Raw genomic sequence first — 17,651 nt, 5'->3', positions numbered from 1 at the left:
GTAAAGATTCAAATATTTCTGATATTCCGTTGAAAAGATAGCGTAAAACGTTATACCAATCGACCAATTGACACGCCCTTTTTTAATCAAATATCTAACAATTGTAATATGCTCATGCGAAGAGCGAAGCTTTGCAAATCGACCCTCAAGCGAATGCATCCTTGTTGGTTGGAATGAAAGATGGCTTTCGAATTTCTCTTTCGATTAATAAACACAAACAACTCTATAAACATTTTTGATAGGATGTCAGGAGCTTTCAAAATTTCCTAAACATAATTTTTATTTTATTTTCACAGAGAAATTTTCACTGTAGGGCGTTATGAACTTGTTTTGGTTGCTCATCGGCCCCTTTTTCCCAGCACTGCTTGGTTACAGATGTTTGCCCATGAAATTATTATTGTTCTGTTTATTTTGTCGTTGCATGTAAAGCTATACGCAGTCACATATTTAGAGCGCAAAACATATATATCTATATATATCTATATATATCTATATATATATACCTATGGTATGTCTTCCTCTCCTCAGACATCTATATAGAAAAATGAATGTTAGCATTTGGTTTATACCAACGATAATCTTTTATACGTTGTCCTTGCATGAGTATGTAATTGTTCTTCTTTTCTTTTTTTTTTTTTTTCTTTTTTTCTCTGACAAACTCTCATATATTTTGTAATATAACATCAAGAGTAATCGTAACAATTGTATTTATAATGTAGTTTGAAACACTAGAGTGAACATTGGACTGAGGCTTAGAAAGTCATTGAGTAAAGAAAACTATACATGTGTACGAATGTAATGCGAATCCTTTCGCCGTTGCCTAGTATTAGGGCAGCCTTGCCCTAATATTTTGCATTCGTAACAACGGGTTAAATAAAAAAAAAAATAAAATAAAAAAAAATACCAATAATAATAAATAAAAAATAAAAGCATAGTATAGGAAACAGTTGAATTCATTATGCAAATGATTTGAAGCGAATTCTCAATGACCGACCTAAGCATAAATATGTCGGATTTCAAAGGAATTGGGATAAGTAACCGAAAAAAAGAAAAAAATTTGCGATTTGTTTCACAAATGCTTATGTGATGATGAATCGAACACACGTACCTATATATTTAAACGTATGTAGTTGCTTTCCAATACATATATATATATATATATATATATATAACAAGATGTACTATATATACAATAAAATGGCAATGAAACAGCCATGCAAACGTACAAGTGTACGAGAGATGTGAATTTAACGAATCATGAAATACGATAATTGAACCATGCAGAGCTTCTTCTTCTTTCTATTCTCCTTCTTCTTTTTCTTGTTCTTCTTATTTTCTATTGTCGAGAGAGGAATAATAAAAATCGTTACGCAGACACTCAAGACCAGTTTAATAAATATGTGCAAAAACTTTCATACATATATATATATATATCCTTACAAATACACACATATACACATACTAAAGTGTATCTATCATTATGGGATAGGGTAAATGATGGAACCCTTAGTGCTACTGTAGGGTTTTGCGAATAATTCTGATGATTGGATTAGTAGTACTGCTTGCTGATGAAGGCGATGAAGAAAATTTTATCTTGACAATGACTGTGTGTTAAAAGAGTTTCTCGTTTTCAGTTTTCAGTTTTCAGCTTTCAGTTTCCAGTTTTCTTTTCTTTTTCCCCTGTCAATATAAGACGAAATCTCCGAAGAATTTTAGTATTTACTTACATTGAAATTGACCGACCAATGAAGAACAAGAAACCAAATATTGTAATTGAAATGTGAACGAAAATGAAATTGAGGTTTAAGTTAAGATTTTTCTTTTTCCTTTTTCCTTTTTCCTTTTCCCTTTACCCTATCATTATTGCCTTGTTTGTACTATTTTAAAGAGCAAGGAGAGCAGAATTTATGTAATATTAAGTCAACTTTTCCTTTTTTCTTTTGATTAACTGGTGCTGAGTTAACCTACTTAAAAACTTACCAATATGCAGTGTCCCCCTTTAGCCCTTCAACACTCGACGCTGGCAATCAGAACTCTAACCGAATTTCTAATATTGATTGAGCTTAAGCAAAGTTTCGAGTTAGATCTAGTTTTCTCTTTTCGTCTTCTTTGTTTGAATTCATTAAAATTATCTGATTTTTTAATCAAATAATCAATGTAAGACCGGGATAACGTAATCGAAAAACTCTTTTGTAGGGAGTCTCTAAAAGTTGCATAGCGAAAATCGAGCAAGTTTTCTTATGCGATACAAGCTACCCTAAAGCAATTCATTGTTCACAGTTGAAATTGGAATATTTTAGTAAAAAAAAAAAATAATAAAAAAAAATACATCGGAAGGTCACACGCACATATATCGAAACACTCGATTACTGAGTAATATTGAGTTCGTAATCGATTTTTTTTAGTCGCCTCTTAACTGCCGATTCTGTCTAAAAAGCTTCAAATGACTTATTAAGCAAGAGAATCATTTTGAATTGGAAAGATTGCGACCTTCTAACGATAAGCATTTGCGGGCTTACCGCACTGTAGCTTATAATTTTCCGCAAATTTTCAAAGTTTCAACCGATTTCATAAAAAAAAAAAGACAGACATATTTCCCTTTCAAAATATCAGTTCAAGCTTTTTTCTCAATGCTTCGCTCTCAATACGTTTGAAAAATAGGCGCGTGAATAAGCAAATGCGCAAAGATACCAATCGTAATTAGAAGGATGCCGCAGGATGCAAATTCTAAAATTGCCAAATAAAAAAGTTGAAATTGTTCTACGCCCTTCCAGCGAACTAAATGAATAAAATGCGTAGATTTGAACTGAGACAATTAAAAACTTTTTACAGTAGGCGCCAGCACCGCCGCCCGACAATTTTCATAGGCCTTGGATAATAAATGCTATTTTCTTACAATAAGTATATATGTGTGTAAAGGTTTACCAACACATATTGTTCACCTTCTCCTTCTTGGACGATCATCTTTTGGAGTCAAAATTTTCCCTCCGTTATGTGAATCTGTGTTATGGGGCTGCAAATACTGCAAATAGACAGATTTCTAATGAAACCGATTAACATATGTGCATAGGTCTCCGCATACAAATAGCATTAGAAAATTAGATGTTATTAGAAAGAGCTTTATATATACATATATGCATATATATATATATATATATATATATATATATATATATATATATATAGATTTGTATTAGATAGCAGAAGTGCTTATATTTCTCGATCAGACTGTTCAAGTTTTTTGCCCATAAATTATTTAAATGGTTTTTAAGCTTAGAAACTATTTTTAAGGAGTAACAAAAAACTAATGCTACGTAAAATTCCCAACAGCGTAAAGCTTTTAGGATTTTGAGCAAAGTTTTTCTTCGTTTTGTGAAAATAAACATGAGAGAAAAAAGCAAGCAAGCGAGCAACCTACCAACCATGTATTCATTCATTGAGATGTACGTTTGATGCATATGTGTTTGGCATAAAACAATGATGGATGGATGCATATACATGCGTTGATAATTTTGTCTGTCTCTCTTTCTGTCTGTCCGTTAGTCCTTTCGTTCGTACGTCTGTCCGTCTTGTCATTTGCCTATTCATCTATTAAAACTGAAAAGTTAAACGTTAATCATAGCACACCACTATAATATATGTGTATACAAAAATGTATAAATGCATAAGTATTTCTACATGTGTTGATACTTGTATTCAAGCGAAATTTTTTCTTTGCACTTTTCAAAGTTCATTGCGTTTTCGCATAACCATGTGTAAAATGTTTATCATCCATCATAAGTTGACATTCTTCTGTATTTCGTAAATATATTCTTATTCCATTCATATTCGGTAAAACTAAAATTCTTAACTGATTCGTATGTATATATAAGATATATCAAGGTCAGGAAAAAAATTCGTGGCGGTTCGCCACAGCCGAAGGCTTGACAATACTCGCATAAACCTATAAACTGTGACAGCTCATAGATAATTAAAAAAAAGAAAAGGGCGGGGAACTGTGGAGCCGCCATATTACGACACTGATATGGGGAAAGGGTAATAGTCGTCTAATAGAGATGAAGCTGGGCACGCAGTAACATGCAAGGTAGTGCTTTCTGTTTATTGAGATTGGAAGTAAATGTGGCACCACGAAGGCAGCCAATGCGCCAATTTTTTTAGGATTCATCATAAAGCCGGGACTTTAGCCGATCCAACTGCGAGTTGTTTTGCTTCTGTTTTGACCGCGCGATAGTTTTATTATTATAAAGAAATGTCACAAGTCTATCAATCTAAATGATATATCTTAGACTTAATAGGATTCACTTAAAATCCAAAAGAAAAATTGTTTAAAATTTGATAAAAAGAAACGCTATAAACTTTTTCCATGACCCGACCTATGTATTTATTAATAAATTTGTATACACATCGATGATTTGTTTTATCATTCACGCTGCTCACTTCTACGCTTATCCATTTGGTAGTAGTGGTAGCAGTAGCAGCAGTAGTACTAGTAGTAGTACTAGCAGCAGTAGTAGTGGTAATGGTGGTACTAGTGATAGTATCTGTTATTGAACAAGTCAAGTGTCAGATCATTTGTAATTTCAATTAGTATCAATAGCTTTAATTATATGTTTCGTATCCACTCAATGGCAGCCGTACTTTGCTTTCGTTTGGACGATTGTCCTTTTCAGTATATTGTTCCTCTGGTTAGTCGCGCTGACCATCCGCACGGCTCCTGAGTCTATAAATTTATACTTAATTAATTTGCATTAAATTTTTTTTTTTTTCTCTTATATACAACCTTTTCTCCCCATTTACTTTCTACTTTGCATATTCTTTTGTTTCCGTTGATAGTAACGACGATGATGATGGCGATGGCGATGATGATGATGCAGATGGCGGAGCGATTCTCTTCATAATTGCAATTCAATTTCATTTTAATTGAATTCATTGTTAACGTTTTTTGTGCCATTGTCAATTCTTTTTTTTCCTTCACTTAAATGCAAACACACAATACAATTATTTTATTTATTGTTATGAACTAAAGCAAAATAACAACAAAAAAAAAAAAGAAAAAAACAGTCAAATTACAGAGAAAATCAACAGGAATTCTACAGTAATTCCAATTTGTCGCAAATACGGGAAATTCTTTTGATAAAGGTGTTCGTAGAAGGAATTTTTAAGGTTGAGTCATCATATCGGCTTGAGAAACATATCTCAGAGGCATTTCATGCCCTTTACGTTACGTTGGCAATACTTTTCTTGCCGGCCTCATTTTAGCGGAGCTACGAGGTCAGTCAAGTGAAATAATTAGTTACTTAGAAGCCTATTGAAGCATCGAAGAGCATATCTGTTATGAACTATCACTTAAAATATGCAATTAACATAAGAAGAAAAATTGAAAGACTTAAATAAATTCAAGCTGTAAATATATTCGAAATAGCTGGGAGTTCTTAAACGCACCTGATGAGTGGTGGCCGCCTTTGTATGCGGTCTTTATCGAATTTGTCTCCGCTTTATTTAGTGCACCTTTTTACATCAATAAGTAAGGATAAGTGAAAAAGTTTTGTGCGTTTCAGGACAAATTATTAGCACTTAACTCTTTAAGCCGTTTTAATATAAAAATTATGAAATATTTTCTGACCTCTGGGCGTGTCAATTAATCGATCTGAAGTTATTTCGCAAGAAGGAAGCTGTATAGGTCGGTCATATCTATATGTCAAAGGCTTAAGAGAGGTCCGCCGCTTATTGATTATTTTCTTACTTCATTTAGGCTTGTCTGTCCGCCTTTCTGTCTGACCATCGGTGTATCTTGGTATGTGACTTTTGTACATATTCGATATTTTGGCGAGATATGGGCCAAGGACAAATGCCACCGAAAATGGAATTGAATCGTTCCCATTTTAACAAACACAAAAAAGTTAGCAAATCTCAACGATTCTCGGCATGTATCGATAGAGAATACTTTTTTGCCATAAGAAAGAAAATATGGAAACTTGGAATCTGTGGCGGCGAACTTACATTTTATATAAAATGTTCCGTAATAGCGATTTGTCTTAAGAAATGTCTGCATAGTTATGTGTCAGAAATTACAACCTGTAGATTAGATTTAAATATGGAAAGGCGTGCAGTCATGAATCGATTCGCAAAATGTTGCCTCAGGTGGATCTAACTTAAGTCTGTCTGGGGGTTGCATACGTCCTCACAAACTTAATATATCTCGCAACTAGGTACCAAGTGGTGCAGAGTATAACAACTATATATACCCCTATATAAGATATACGAACTATGCCGAGATAAATGTTATCTTAATATATTTTTAATGAATTAAATTAGTTTTAAATTTTTTTGCCCCAAATTTTTGCTAACACAATAACGCATTTCTCACTAATTATGATATATTTGATCTTCTTATTTTTTCTTTCCAGGTATGTTTCTTATAACAAAAATTTTCTAAAACTCCTGTCACAGATGGTAACGGTATGTTAAATAATTTATAATAATTTCGGCAAATATATTCAATTACAGAAGACATCGCCCTTTATGTTAACTATCTAGATATATTTTTGTCAACACAAATCAGCGAAGAAGTTACGATATGTCACAAATACTTTAAATATTTAAAGTTAAGAAAAGTTCCCCGATCTCGACTTTAAACAAAGTCTATCGTAGTTTTTAATTTTGATTGTAAACGATTCGATAGATTGACGGCTTTCGTAATCATATGAACTTGGATATCGAACGTAATATTCCGTAATTTCTCTCGAAGCCGAAAACGCTTTGGAGTAACAAATTCAAAGGGAAAATAAATTGTAAAGTTTTATTAGAAAAACGCTATGACTCTTTGGTTTAATATGTCGTGCACATAATAGCTATACATAACTGTTTGCAGTCCGTATAGATTCGTACTCGTCCGCCCCTGTGCCCTGTGTCGTCTTTTCTTTAATCATTCATGCTTGTAATATACTTCTGGTTAGTAGAAGAAGATGGAAATTTTGCGAACCATTAGCAATAGGCAAAGCGTTCTAGTTTAACACTTATAACCTATAACAGTTATTGACCTAAAATTAGGCGCATGCCTTTGTTGACAACTTTTCAGTTTCTTCTGTAGCGGCGGATGCGATCTGTTTACAATCAGACGCTGCTAACCTTGAATAGAATTTGGTACAGCTCTGTAAAAAAAATCATATAAAATGCACCAGAAATTAATGAAATGCGTTGCAGTTTTTTTTTTTCTAATTGTTTAAATTGTTCCATTATCGAAATAAGCCTCGAAGCGAGCCACTTATGTGCGTATTAAGCGAGCAGCTTCTATGTGATTACCTAAAGGCAACATGTAGGAAGCGCCATTTAGCTTGGTAACTTGAATTGGGAGCAAGTGTCAAAATAGATCACAGCCGTAGTTGATATTAAAGTTATTGCTTTTCATTTTGTGTGTAACGGGAAATCTAATTAATAAAAAAAAAAAAAAAAAAAGGTTGAATATTTCGTGCTGTATTTTACATATATTTATGTATATTATATGATAATAAAAAATGTGTTGCCAATTTTATGTCTACGGCCATAATTCTCAAATTCGAAGAAAAGAAAAAAATCACGACAGTACTCAAGAAAATAAAATGAAGAGTGTGGCAGTAGCATCAGTGGCAGCAGCTGTTGTATGCTCTGTTACACCAATCATTTGCCCATCATGCGTCAGTACAATGGTTTGTACAAGTGTAAAAGACAGTCGAAGCAGGCAAATCTACAGCCTGAACACGTATTCCGGTGCATATGCACTGAGCAAGCTTAGTGTAAAGAACCTTTTTCAAAAAAAAAAAAAAAAAAAAAACAAAAAAAAAAAAAAAAGGAATAAATAAATAAAAAAAGGAAAAAAGTCTTTTCTTGTCTTTTCTCTAAAGCCACTTCACTTACCATATGAGCTGTCATTCAAGACAGTTTGCAAGTATGAAATGCTATTTTTGTGTATAGCTATGTACACATACATACATTCTATATATGTTATTGTATGGATTTGGATTACAGATGACAAGAGCTTGTTAGCGAAAGCGTAGAGCACATTAAATATTGAGTAGTGTTATACGAAACAGAAGCAGAAACACGTTAGAAGCAATAGGAAACCGTATACAACATTCATGTCAAAAATCGCAAAAAGGAAACGGAACTGTCGATAGCAATGCCTCGGTTGGACTATATATGTGTACGTACGTATACAGTTAAAGTATTTATAGTTTAGCGCAAATATTAGCTGACAGTAGTTTTACTTTTGCTTTTGCCAAGGAAAGGCATTTCCCAAAATTTGACATTTTTTTTTCTTTTCTTTTTCATTTTGAAATTCTGGTCGAATTGTAGGGGAAAACCAAGGAAAATATTTAAACGCAAGTACTTATGCATACATATATATATATATATATATATGTATGTATCTATGTGAATAAAAATCTTTTATATTTACTTGTAAGCTACACAGCATAGCATCGCATAATCAGGCACATATCACTTCAATATCATATCGTGCTTGTGATTTGGATGATCTGCCATATATATATGTAGATTTGTGCTGAGTTAAGTTTATTGAATATAGTAAGTAAAGCTTGATAAATTTTTGTGAAAATCAATGAACGTAACAACAGACACTCATATAATTTTATTGCATCTTTGAAGGGATTGTATCTTCATTAAGGAAATATATTTATATTTTTTGGTTAAAATTTGATATTTTTGCTTAAATATATGTGTTTTCGTTTTTTTTTTTTTTTTAAAAAGAATAAAAAAAAAAATTGTTCTTTTTCCTTAACATGTCAGCGGTAGTAGATCGTTTAAAATAAAAAAATATAACATACTTTTGGACAGGATAGTAATAAGTAATCAAGACACAGTTTAATAAACAAGAAATTAAAACAGCTTTCTGTGCTAAGCGCAGAATTATTTGTACACAAGCTAACACGAACAGGTGCCGGATTTTTTTAAAGCTTATCTTTGGCTTCTTTCGTCTTCAAGAAGTAGTGGTTAGTTTATTACCAACGAATAAATGGCACAATTCTTCATCGGACAATAACGCAATAATTCATTCCATGATATATTTGATAGCAACCTGCCTGCAGACTAAAATCATATATACCTATGATATCTTAATTACTGATAAACGGTGACGAAGCTGTTTAGCTCGGTTTAGCGGATTTTCGAACCTTACACTGCAATTTTAGGAAGAAACGTTCAGAGATGAAGAGAAAATCGGTTTACAAAGACAATGCGTAAGAAGAAGCAAATACGCATTCACTGTATTCAAAATTTGCAACATCTCATTGATAGTCGTACGAACGAAAAAGCTATAGACCGATTTAGCTGATGTTTGATGGCTAGAACTTAAGGTCATACGTCTGTCATATTCTCTTTGAATTGCTGATAAGTTTCTTTAAAACGTTTACAGAGGGCTCGTGTGGAAAAACACAGTTAATAGTCAACCCTACACCGCGGTAGACGCAAGGCAAGAAAGTGTCTAGACTGTGAAGACACGGGATAGTAAAGCCAAGCTCATTCAGTAGGAATGCTGCCTCCACATGATCGTTAATAAGTTTAACCACAAAACTCTTTCGGGTAGATGAAAGCTCATTCTTGAGCTGAGAGTTTAACCACAAAACTCTCAGCTCAAGAATGAGCTTTCATTTACCCGAAAGAGTTTAGGCTTATTAAATGTAGCCTGTTCTCATAAGGAGGGGGTGTTCTGTAACTTTATTAATAATATTTTACTATTTTTGGGGTAACATCATTTATTGGAGTATTTTTAGGATTTCTGAACGCCGTATTTTATATCGTTTGAAGTCAGTACCTGTAAGAGTTCTATGCAGAGGGCAGAAGAAATGAATGTCGAAGTGCTGAAGGTTTGGGCGGTACAGTCAACACTTCAAACGTCCGTTAAGGTCCCTCAATTGGCAATCCGGTATTAAAAATATTGCGATGCTGAACAACGTCTCAATTACTGGTCACTTTCGAACGTTTTATCTCAGTTATGAGTTTTAATGTCATTAGTTATTAGTACTGGACAGCGGAAGTAATCGTCGGGCCAAGTCGATGTACCTGCTTGTCTTGTACCAAGGTTTCCCCTTTACAACTCCATTAAACACAAAGCGTTACTTTACGTAGTGTCAATCCTGGCTTTGTTACCGTTTATGCAGCTTAGAAAACGGTCTTTTTCGCATGTTATTGTTGTATGCGATCGACTATTCAACGCTTCTTATCAATCCTTACAAAAGTTACTCCATATTGAGTTTTTGACTTTTGTTTGCTTTCCATATATTTTCTGATTTCTGTTCACAAAATTATTTTCGTTCTATAGAAAAGAAATGACGTAGCTAAAAGCATCAAGTGCTCTTTCAAAAGCACTCGGTCTACTATGTAAGAGATTATGAGGCTCTCAACACAAATCTGAGAGCGTAGCTAGTATTGTTAACGAGCTCAGAATATAATGTGCTCTGTAAAAGGTTATGCGATCTGAGCGACAAAGGTGTTACCCGTTTCACTGTGCATGTCCGACCTTGGTCACAAAGCGGTTAAGACTACTCTAGCCATCGCATATCTTTCTTAGAATTCGGAAAAATTCTTGTCAGTCATTATCAAAAATACCAATACACTATCAGCATGAATAGGCGGGTAGCAGGAAATTGCGACTGCCAAGTCACACACAGGTTCACCGGTTCAAATCTGAATGCGGCAGTCATTAAATGTATAACACATACTGACTGGGCGCACACCAGCACTGTTTTCCCTCACGTGCTTCTGGCCGTTATCGCGATCATGTCAAAAAAAAAACAAAAAAACTAAAGTAAACAAATGAATGAGTGATGGGATTCGGGTACAGGGGATTTGATGTTCTGCAGCTAGTTTAACTGTCCATTTCCATTTATGGTTACGCCTTCTAAGTTCTGAATACATTGTTTGAAAGTGGGCGTATCTTGGAATTAGCTGCGTCTGCCAGTGTGCGGACTGCTCTCTTATTTAAAATCTAGTCAATGTCTTTGCCTTGTTAATGGCTCCAGTAAATAAATTTCGTCAAGTCTTGACTTCCTTGAAGAAAATATTTACAGCATTTTTATTAGCTTAAGAACAGATCAATAGATCGGCCCAAATATAATGCGTTCATTGTGTCTATTTAACATTATAATTTACTTCCAATACAATGATGAGATCATAAATTTTCGTTATTCAAATATTACCTCAATTTATTATATGTAAATAAAAAATAAATTATTGAATAAAATTGAAATTGAAGTAGACACAGCAATCGAAATAATGACCTAAATTTATTAAAGCCAGTAGAGCCTTTAAAGTAATACATAACTAAAGCAATACAAATAAATGCTTAAAATGCAAACTAGCCAACCTTAAGCCATTAATCAAATGTCAAAACTACGCATACACATCTATAGCATTTTAAATGTGTATAAGTAATTGTGTGTGCATATGCGTTTATGCTACTGCGCTTATATGTATGTCAAAATCCGTACATATGAAAAAGGTTTTATATAATATTTGTACACATCTTTTATTTTCCATTTTTTTTTTTATTTATTTATTTGTTTATTTAGTTTTCTAGCAGAAATCATTTATATTGCTTTTCAAACTAACTGGCAGTTATGCATTAACAGTCTTTAACGAATGTAACGAAATTATTAAAATTAGATAACTTATGCTTATGTGGATTTCGCTTTTATTGGCTTAAGAACAAAAGGAAAATAAAAAAAATAAAAAAACAAGAATTGAACGGAAAAAAATATTTAAATGAGTTCTAAAATACCATAAAATTAAATTTATTAGAGGATAGTCGTCCCCTTTTTAAGAAAAATAAGTACAACAATAACAAAAATAAAGTAAAAAAGCTTTATTTACTTATTTTTTTTATTTATTTATTTTTTTTGTTTGCTTTATTTGTCCAATTTTTTTTTTTTTTTATGCTCATAAGTCACTAAGAAATAAATTTAATTTGCAATAATCATAAATAACAGACTTTTAACCACTAACAGTAAAACAGTTGAACCATAGGAGCCATAAAACACCCAGAGTAAAGATTTAAGATAATAATCTATACATACATATATGTATTTATATTAAAAATTAATAATAAATATCGATGAAAATTTTACTACGAACTGACGTCTAAAACAAATAAAACTTTTCAGCTATGGGTTGCGCTTTAGTTCAGATGAAACATTTTAATCAAAAAAGAAACTCATCAACCAAACATATTTCATTCGGCGCAAGCACTTAGGCTAGACGTCCTAATCACTAGGCCATACGATATCCGCATGAATAGCCGAGCAGTTAAGAATCGCATCTACCAAGTCCGTGTTCTTGGGCTCACATCTCAGTGCGTCGAGTTTACTTTTGGTTTTAATTACAGTGAATGCTCAGCTGATAGAGGGATAACACTTACCGATTGAGCACACACCCACTAAGTTCCGACCGCTTTTCTATCTCTTTCTCTTTCCTCACTTCTTTTCGACCATCACCGTATTACAAGAATAAGAGGCATCGCCTCAGTGATTGGTCGTCGAGTTAAAAAATGAAGGAAAATAAGCAGTCAGACAAGACAAGTGGTGTTCGAGGGCATTAACATACTTTTTGCAGACTGACGAACACATCTGTGACTTTGTGAAGGCACAAACCACGATAAGCGCGCGAAGCGCTTTTTTGACATTTACCAAGTTAAGGCATTTTTAATCATTCGTACGTCTAAATCAAGAGATTAGTAGTCTATAACACAACATATAACATAAAGAAGATCTAACTTGGCCTGTTCATTATATGCTGGTTTGAAATGTTTATTTTTATGTTGAAAAAGACATTCGTCCTATTTTTCAATGATCGATCAAGGGTAATTGCGTTTTCTCTCGGCCATAGCCGTAGAGCCGTAGTACTTCCACACTACTTTTTTATTCGGCTATTATTGCGTAATCGGATAAAGAATTCTTTAGTCACAATGCGAGTCATTCAAAGAATCATTTGACTGATTCCTTTAAGCAATGGCATCATCTTGCTTACGAAACAAGTATACTGAAGATCTTGGAGAGGCATAGGAAGTTGTTTATGCTGTTGAATCGACTGCCTTTGAAATTGACTCATTCTAACCAATATTTATGTATGCATGATGTATATATTAAAGCAATATTTCCTTTCATGTCTAATGGGTCCCCACAGATATTGTTTTCAAACGGCTCTTGCAATGGATATGCATGTCACTCAGGATTACATAAATTTTTTGCTTCCGTGCTGCTGTTAAAGAAGACTAAGATTTTCCCGCCACTATTTCATTGAATAGGAGTCCGAGAAATATCTTTAAGAGCCAAGAGCTTCCTTCTCTGCGCCCTAACTTAACCGAAACGAGTTTCCAACATACACCGCAAGGCAAAAATAAAAATATGAATAATTCGTTACACTTTGTTGTACATTTAAAAAAAACATTAAAAATTCCGTTATAAATCACCTGATTTTTCAATTTAAGCAAATTTCTAAAAGCTGAGCTGGTTTCTACCGTTATTTTTTCCCTGCTTTTTTGTTTTTGTATTTATCAAAGAAGTTATAAATTTTTGATTATTTTTTTGTTTTGTTTTTGTTTTCTTATTTTTTTTTTTTTTCTGTAACATTAAATTGCACGAAACGAAGTTTACCTTTTTGCGTAAAATTTAACACTCCCAACCTAGGCTGCTCTTGAAATGACCCGCCATTATATCAGGTTTGTATGGCAGCTTATAAATTACTCGAAACAGTTAAACTGTGTGCTAAGCAGTTATTTATTTGCTCGCGATTTAACTTAACCGATCTTATATTAGCTTTATCAAGCCGTGTATGACTTATCACTAAAAAGTTTCATCTAATTAAATCATTATATTTCTAAACCTTTAGTGTTTAATAAAAAAAAAAAAAAAAAAAAAAAAAAAAATTTAAGAGTCGTGTACAACAATCCTTAAAATATGATTAGCCATATATATTTATGCGACTTTCATTGAGGATTTACGCGTAGAGCCAGTAGAAGAGGACAACCTGTCTGTGTCTGTCTGCCTGTTTAAAGAATGCCGATTTGATTGGCAGTCAAAACGGATCAGGTTGGATGATAATAATAATTTCGGTGATGGGTATCTAAGATTCGTTTCAAGTCCTGGTTGTTTTCGCTTTGGGTTTTTTTTTTACATTTTCATGGTTTGAATTATTGTCTCCTGTTTCTTTTCAATTTCATATTAAACATGTGTTTTTAATGACTTCTTTTTTACAAAACCTTTGAAAACAACTTTGCTTACATAATTATAAGACAACTCTTCTGTGCTGACATTGTAACACAACTTTGCACATTAACACACAGCGGGGCAGAGAGTTAACATTTGAAAAAAAAGAGAGAAAAAAAAAAGAAGAGAATTAACAAAAAACCAAGTCTTAAATCATTTTAATCACTTAATCATGCATTTACCTTCTCGCGGGGAACTTTGTGATTGGACGGTGTAAAATCATACGACGAAAAAGAATGCGATCCATATATTTAAATAATTTAAAAATGAATAACTAACGGAATACACACGAACACAATCGAACGTACGACTAACACATATTTAAATCCGGCCAAACTCTGTGCAAAAAAAAAAGATAAACACCAGGATGAAAATACACTTTTGTAGCGTTATCGTTGAGTTTGCAATGTGTGTGTGTGTGTGTGTGTGTGTGTCAAAACACACATTAGAGGCTACATTATGTGTACGCGCTGAGTCATTCAAAAATTTCTTACCCTACCATGCAGACGATAGTGTCGGGAGAAAAAAATGTATAACTGCTGGCAACTTCTGTCCTTCCCATTAGCATACTATAAGAGACCGACAAATTGTTTAATTCAGACAGCGGTCTGAGCTTTTCTTTTCTATTACCTCTTGTTGAAATAATTCTTGAACTATCCATTTGCTTAACGATCTGAGCAGAGAACACATTATTAATGGCAGCTTGAATGCATTAGAAGACATTGCTCCTTAATGTGCAATCAGGTCAGGAAAGCAGAAAGTTGTTCTGTGCAACCGTTTCTCATTGTAAAAGCCATAGCGCCCAACGTGGAAAAGATTGCTTAGGTATTTCGAAGATTTGATGCTGGTATTTATCTTTCATAGCGCTTTGTTTTTTATTAATTCAGTGGTGAGGGAACATCCTCATCTCTCGAGCGTCAACTAAGAATAAATGCAGCCATTCTTCCTGCCGCAAGGTATAAATTCTAAAGACGACAGAATAAATACATTTTTGATAAATGAGTTCACTGATTATGATCGATTATGATCCCAGGTCCCAGTTTTCGAGATAATTTTACTTGGAGACTTTCGGCCGCGTACAGCGAAACGTTGAGGTGCTCTTGGACGGCGAAAATGTGTCTAAACGTCAAGGCGTGGCAAGTGATAAAAGAATCTTGTCCATCGGTTTGTCTTATCGTTTAAGAGAATTACGAGGCTTTCTCAACGTTCCCATCCACTCGTTCTCGACTCGCCAAAATACCGACAACTCGTCATGCTTTCATTACCCCACACTCCTTTGGAACAATCGAGCGGTAGGCGTCTTTCCCCCCGTGTCTAATGTTACCACATTTAAATCAAGGGTACATAGACAGTGTTCTCTCCTCCCATTCTTCCATAGGGGATATCTCCTGAATGCCTTGTCGTATACAAAAAAAAAAAAAAAAAAAAAAAACGAACGCTATTGAAAATGATTTGGATCGGATCACGTTGTCGATCGTTGCTTTCTATGTAACGCCTTAGTTTCGAACGCCTGTGGATAACGTGGATAATTGTGGCAAGCGAAGTTGTGTATTTGATGATGGATCATGGACCACTATAACCATTTTTCCTGTTGTAATTATAAACGGATGCATTAATCGTTTCCCCAACTTTCGAGTTTAGCGTGATGATAGCGTGAAAAGCAAGTTTGTTCACTTAACGAAAATTTTGAGATCACAAATGTGAGTGCAGCAAATAGGCAGGCCTGTGGCAGGTAGACGACATAATCGATTTTGCTATTTATAGTGATGAAGAATACCATATATTCTTTAGGCGGATTTTCAACGTTCAGCCTTAAAGGTTACCCGCAATATGTGCAAATTTCATATAACGCAGATCTTCATTGAGCACGTGAAGTAAAACAGCTTAGAAACAGTTCTTGAAAATCTTTGAATTTGATTAAATTTTATTTTTTACTTATTTTTATTTTATTTATTTATTTTTTTTTTTTGGTTTTTATTTTAACAAATAGTCCTTGAAAGTTTTCGTATAAATATTATTATTCGGTTGTGTATGAACTTATTCCTGACATGATTTATTACTTTAGCATATCAGAAGTATTGTGTTGGAGCCATTGAAGCGCCTCCTTTGTCAATGTCCATTAATTTTTTGTTTATAAAAAGAGGCAAAATTTATTGTTAATACGTGATATTTTCATAAATATATCTATCGTGACCACCCCGAAATAATTCCTTTTTTTGCTTTGGTTTTTTTTTTGTTTTTTTTGTTTTTTTTTGCCTATTGTTACTCTTCTGAATGACCATTCGTTGCCTTCGCCGCATTTAAATGGAAATCGATTACTAAGAATACCATTTACAAATGATTTTAAGTAAAGATAGTTCAACGTAGACACGTACGTACATTATATGTACGTATACATAACATGAATAATTTCTATTGATTTAAAGATTTGCATTTTTCCTGAATTTTTTCTTTTCATTTTTTTGTTTTATCAGAAGAAAAAACATTTTTTTATTTTTTTTTTTTTATTTTCACACACACATTAAATGCAGTTTAGAGAACGAATGCAACAAATTGTTCAATGTTATATGAGTTTTTGTATGTTCGCTAATTGTATTGCAGTACTGAACGCCTACGAAATATGCGCTAATGCTTATGCAAATGTATATAGATGCGCGTAGATGTGTTCACGCAAATATATGCTCTCAGGCGGTATATGTCATACATTTTAATTAGCTAATTGTCATTTTTTAGACGTTGTGCAATTGGAATACGAAATGCTTCTGAGTAGACCAAATCGGGCAAATTGAGTTTAATAAAATTGCTGTTTGTTATTGATAGAAAGCAAAATAACTGAAACAATTGTGTGTGTGCGTGTCTGTGTGTGTATGTGTGTCTGCATTTGACTATGTTGATGGATCTCATACATACTCATACTTACTAATATGCGCTTGAGTCAGACGCTTTTAAAATTTCCCTAGAACAGACTTTGACTAAACTTGCCTTCCTATATATATGTATACATATATATATATATATACATATATATACATATATATAAGTTGTTAATAAAAGATTTTATTTTACAAGTAATCAATGGCTAACAGGCAGACAGATGTTTAAAAGAATCTTAGGATCGTTAGGATTTCTGCAAGTTGGATAAATTTATCTTTCAGTTACGAGAAAGTCCATTTCACTACTTTCTGTTACAGTCCAAGCTGATGCTTAAATTTTATTAGAAAATTTCCCATAGCTATCTACTAATTGGTAAAATTGCTGATACAAATAATCATATGATTGATAAAATGACACAAGAAAACTATTGAGAAATTTTTTTCCGAAAAATTTTATTATTTTTCCTATTCGGTCTCTCCATATAGGGGCTAGCTTTCCATGATAGCCCCATATATGCTAAGA

The 17,651-nt window shown here is 33.3% G+C and overlaps 1 protein-coding gene and 1 long non-coding RNA gene across 3 annotated transcripts in view; one reads left to right on the top strand and one right to left on the bottom strand.

Annotated features, from left to right (window-relative positions):
- The window catches only part of LOC119645097 (uncharacterized protein DDB_G0283357), a 678,949-nt gene that overhangs the window by 505,276 nt on the left and 156,022 nt on the right, over positions 1-17,651 (top strand). The window lies entirely within an intron of this gene.
- On the bottom strand, positions 12,288-13,715 carry LOC119645099. Its single transcript, XR_005248615.1, has 3 exons — positions 13,644-13,715; positions 13,460-13,520; positions 12,288-13,341 (listed from the first exon to the last, which is right to left on the bottom strand). It is a non-coding gene; the product is annotated as an uncharacterized LOC119645099 (long non-coding RNA).

This window comes from Glossina fuscipes, unplaced genomic scaffold, assembly GCF_014805625.2.
Source record: "Glossina fuscipes isolate IAEA_lab_2018 unplaced genomic scaffold, Yale_Gfus_2 1, whole genome shotgun sequence".
NCBI classification, from domain to species: domain Eukaryota; kingdom Metazoa; phylum Arthropoda; class Insecta; order Diptera; family Glossinidae; genus Glossina; species Glossina fuscipes.
Note: the sequence above shows the minus strand (reverse complement) of the source record. Positions and strands in the feature narration are given on the sequence as shown.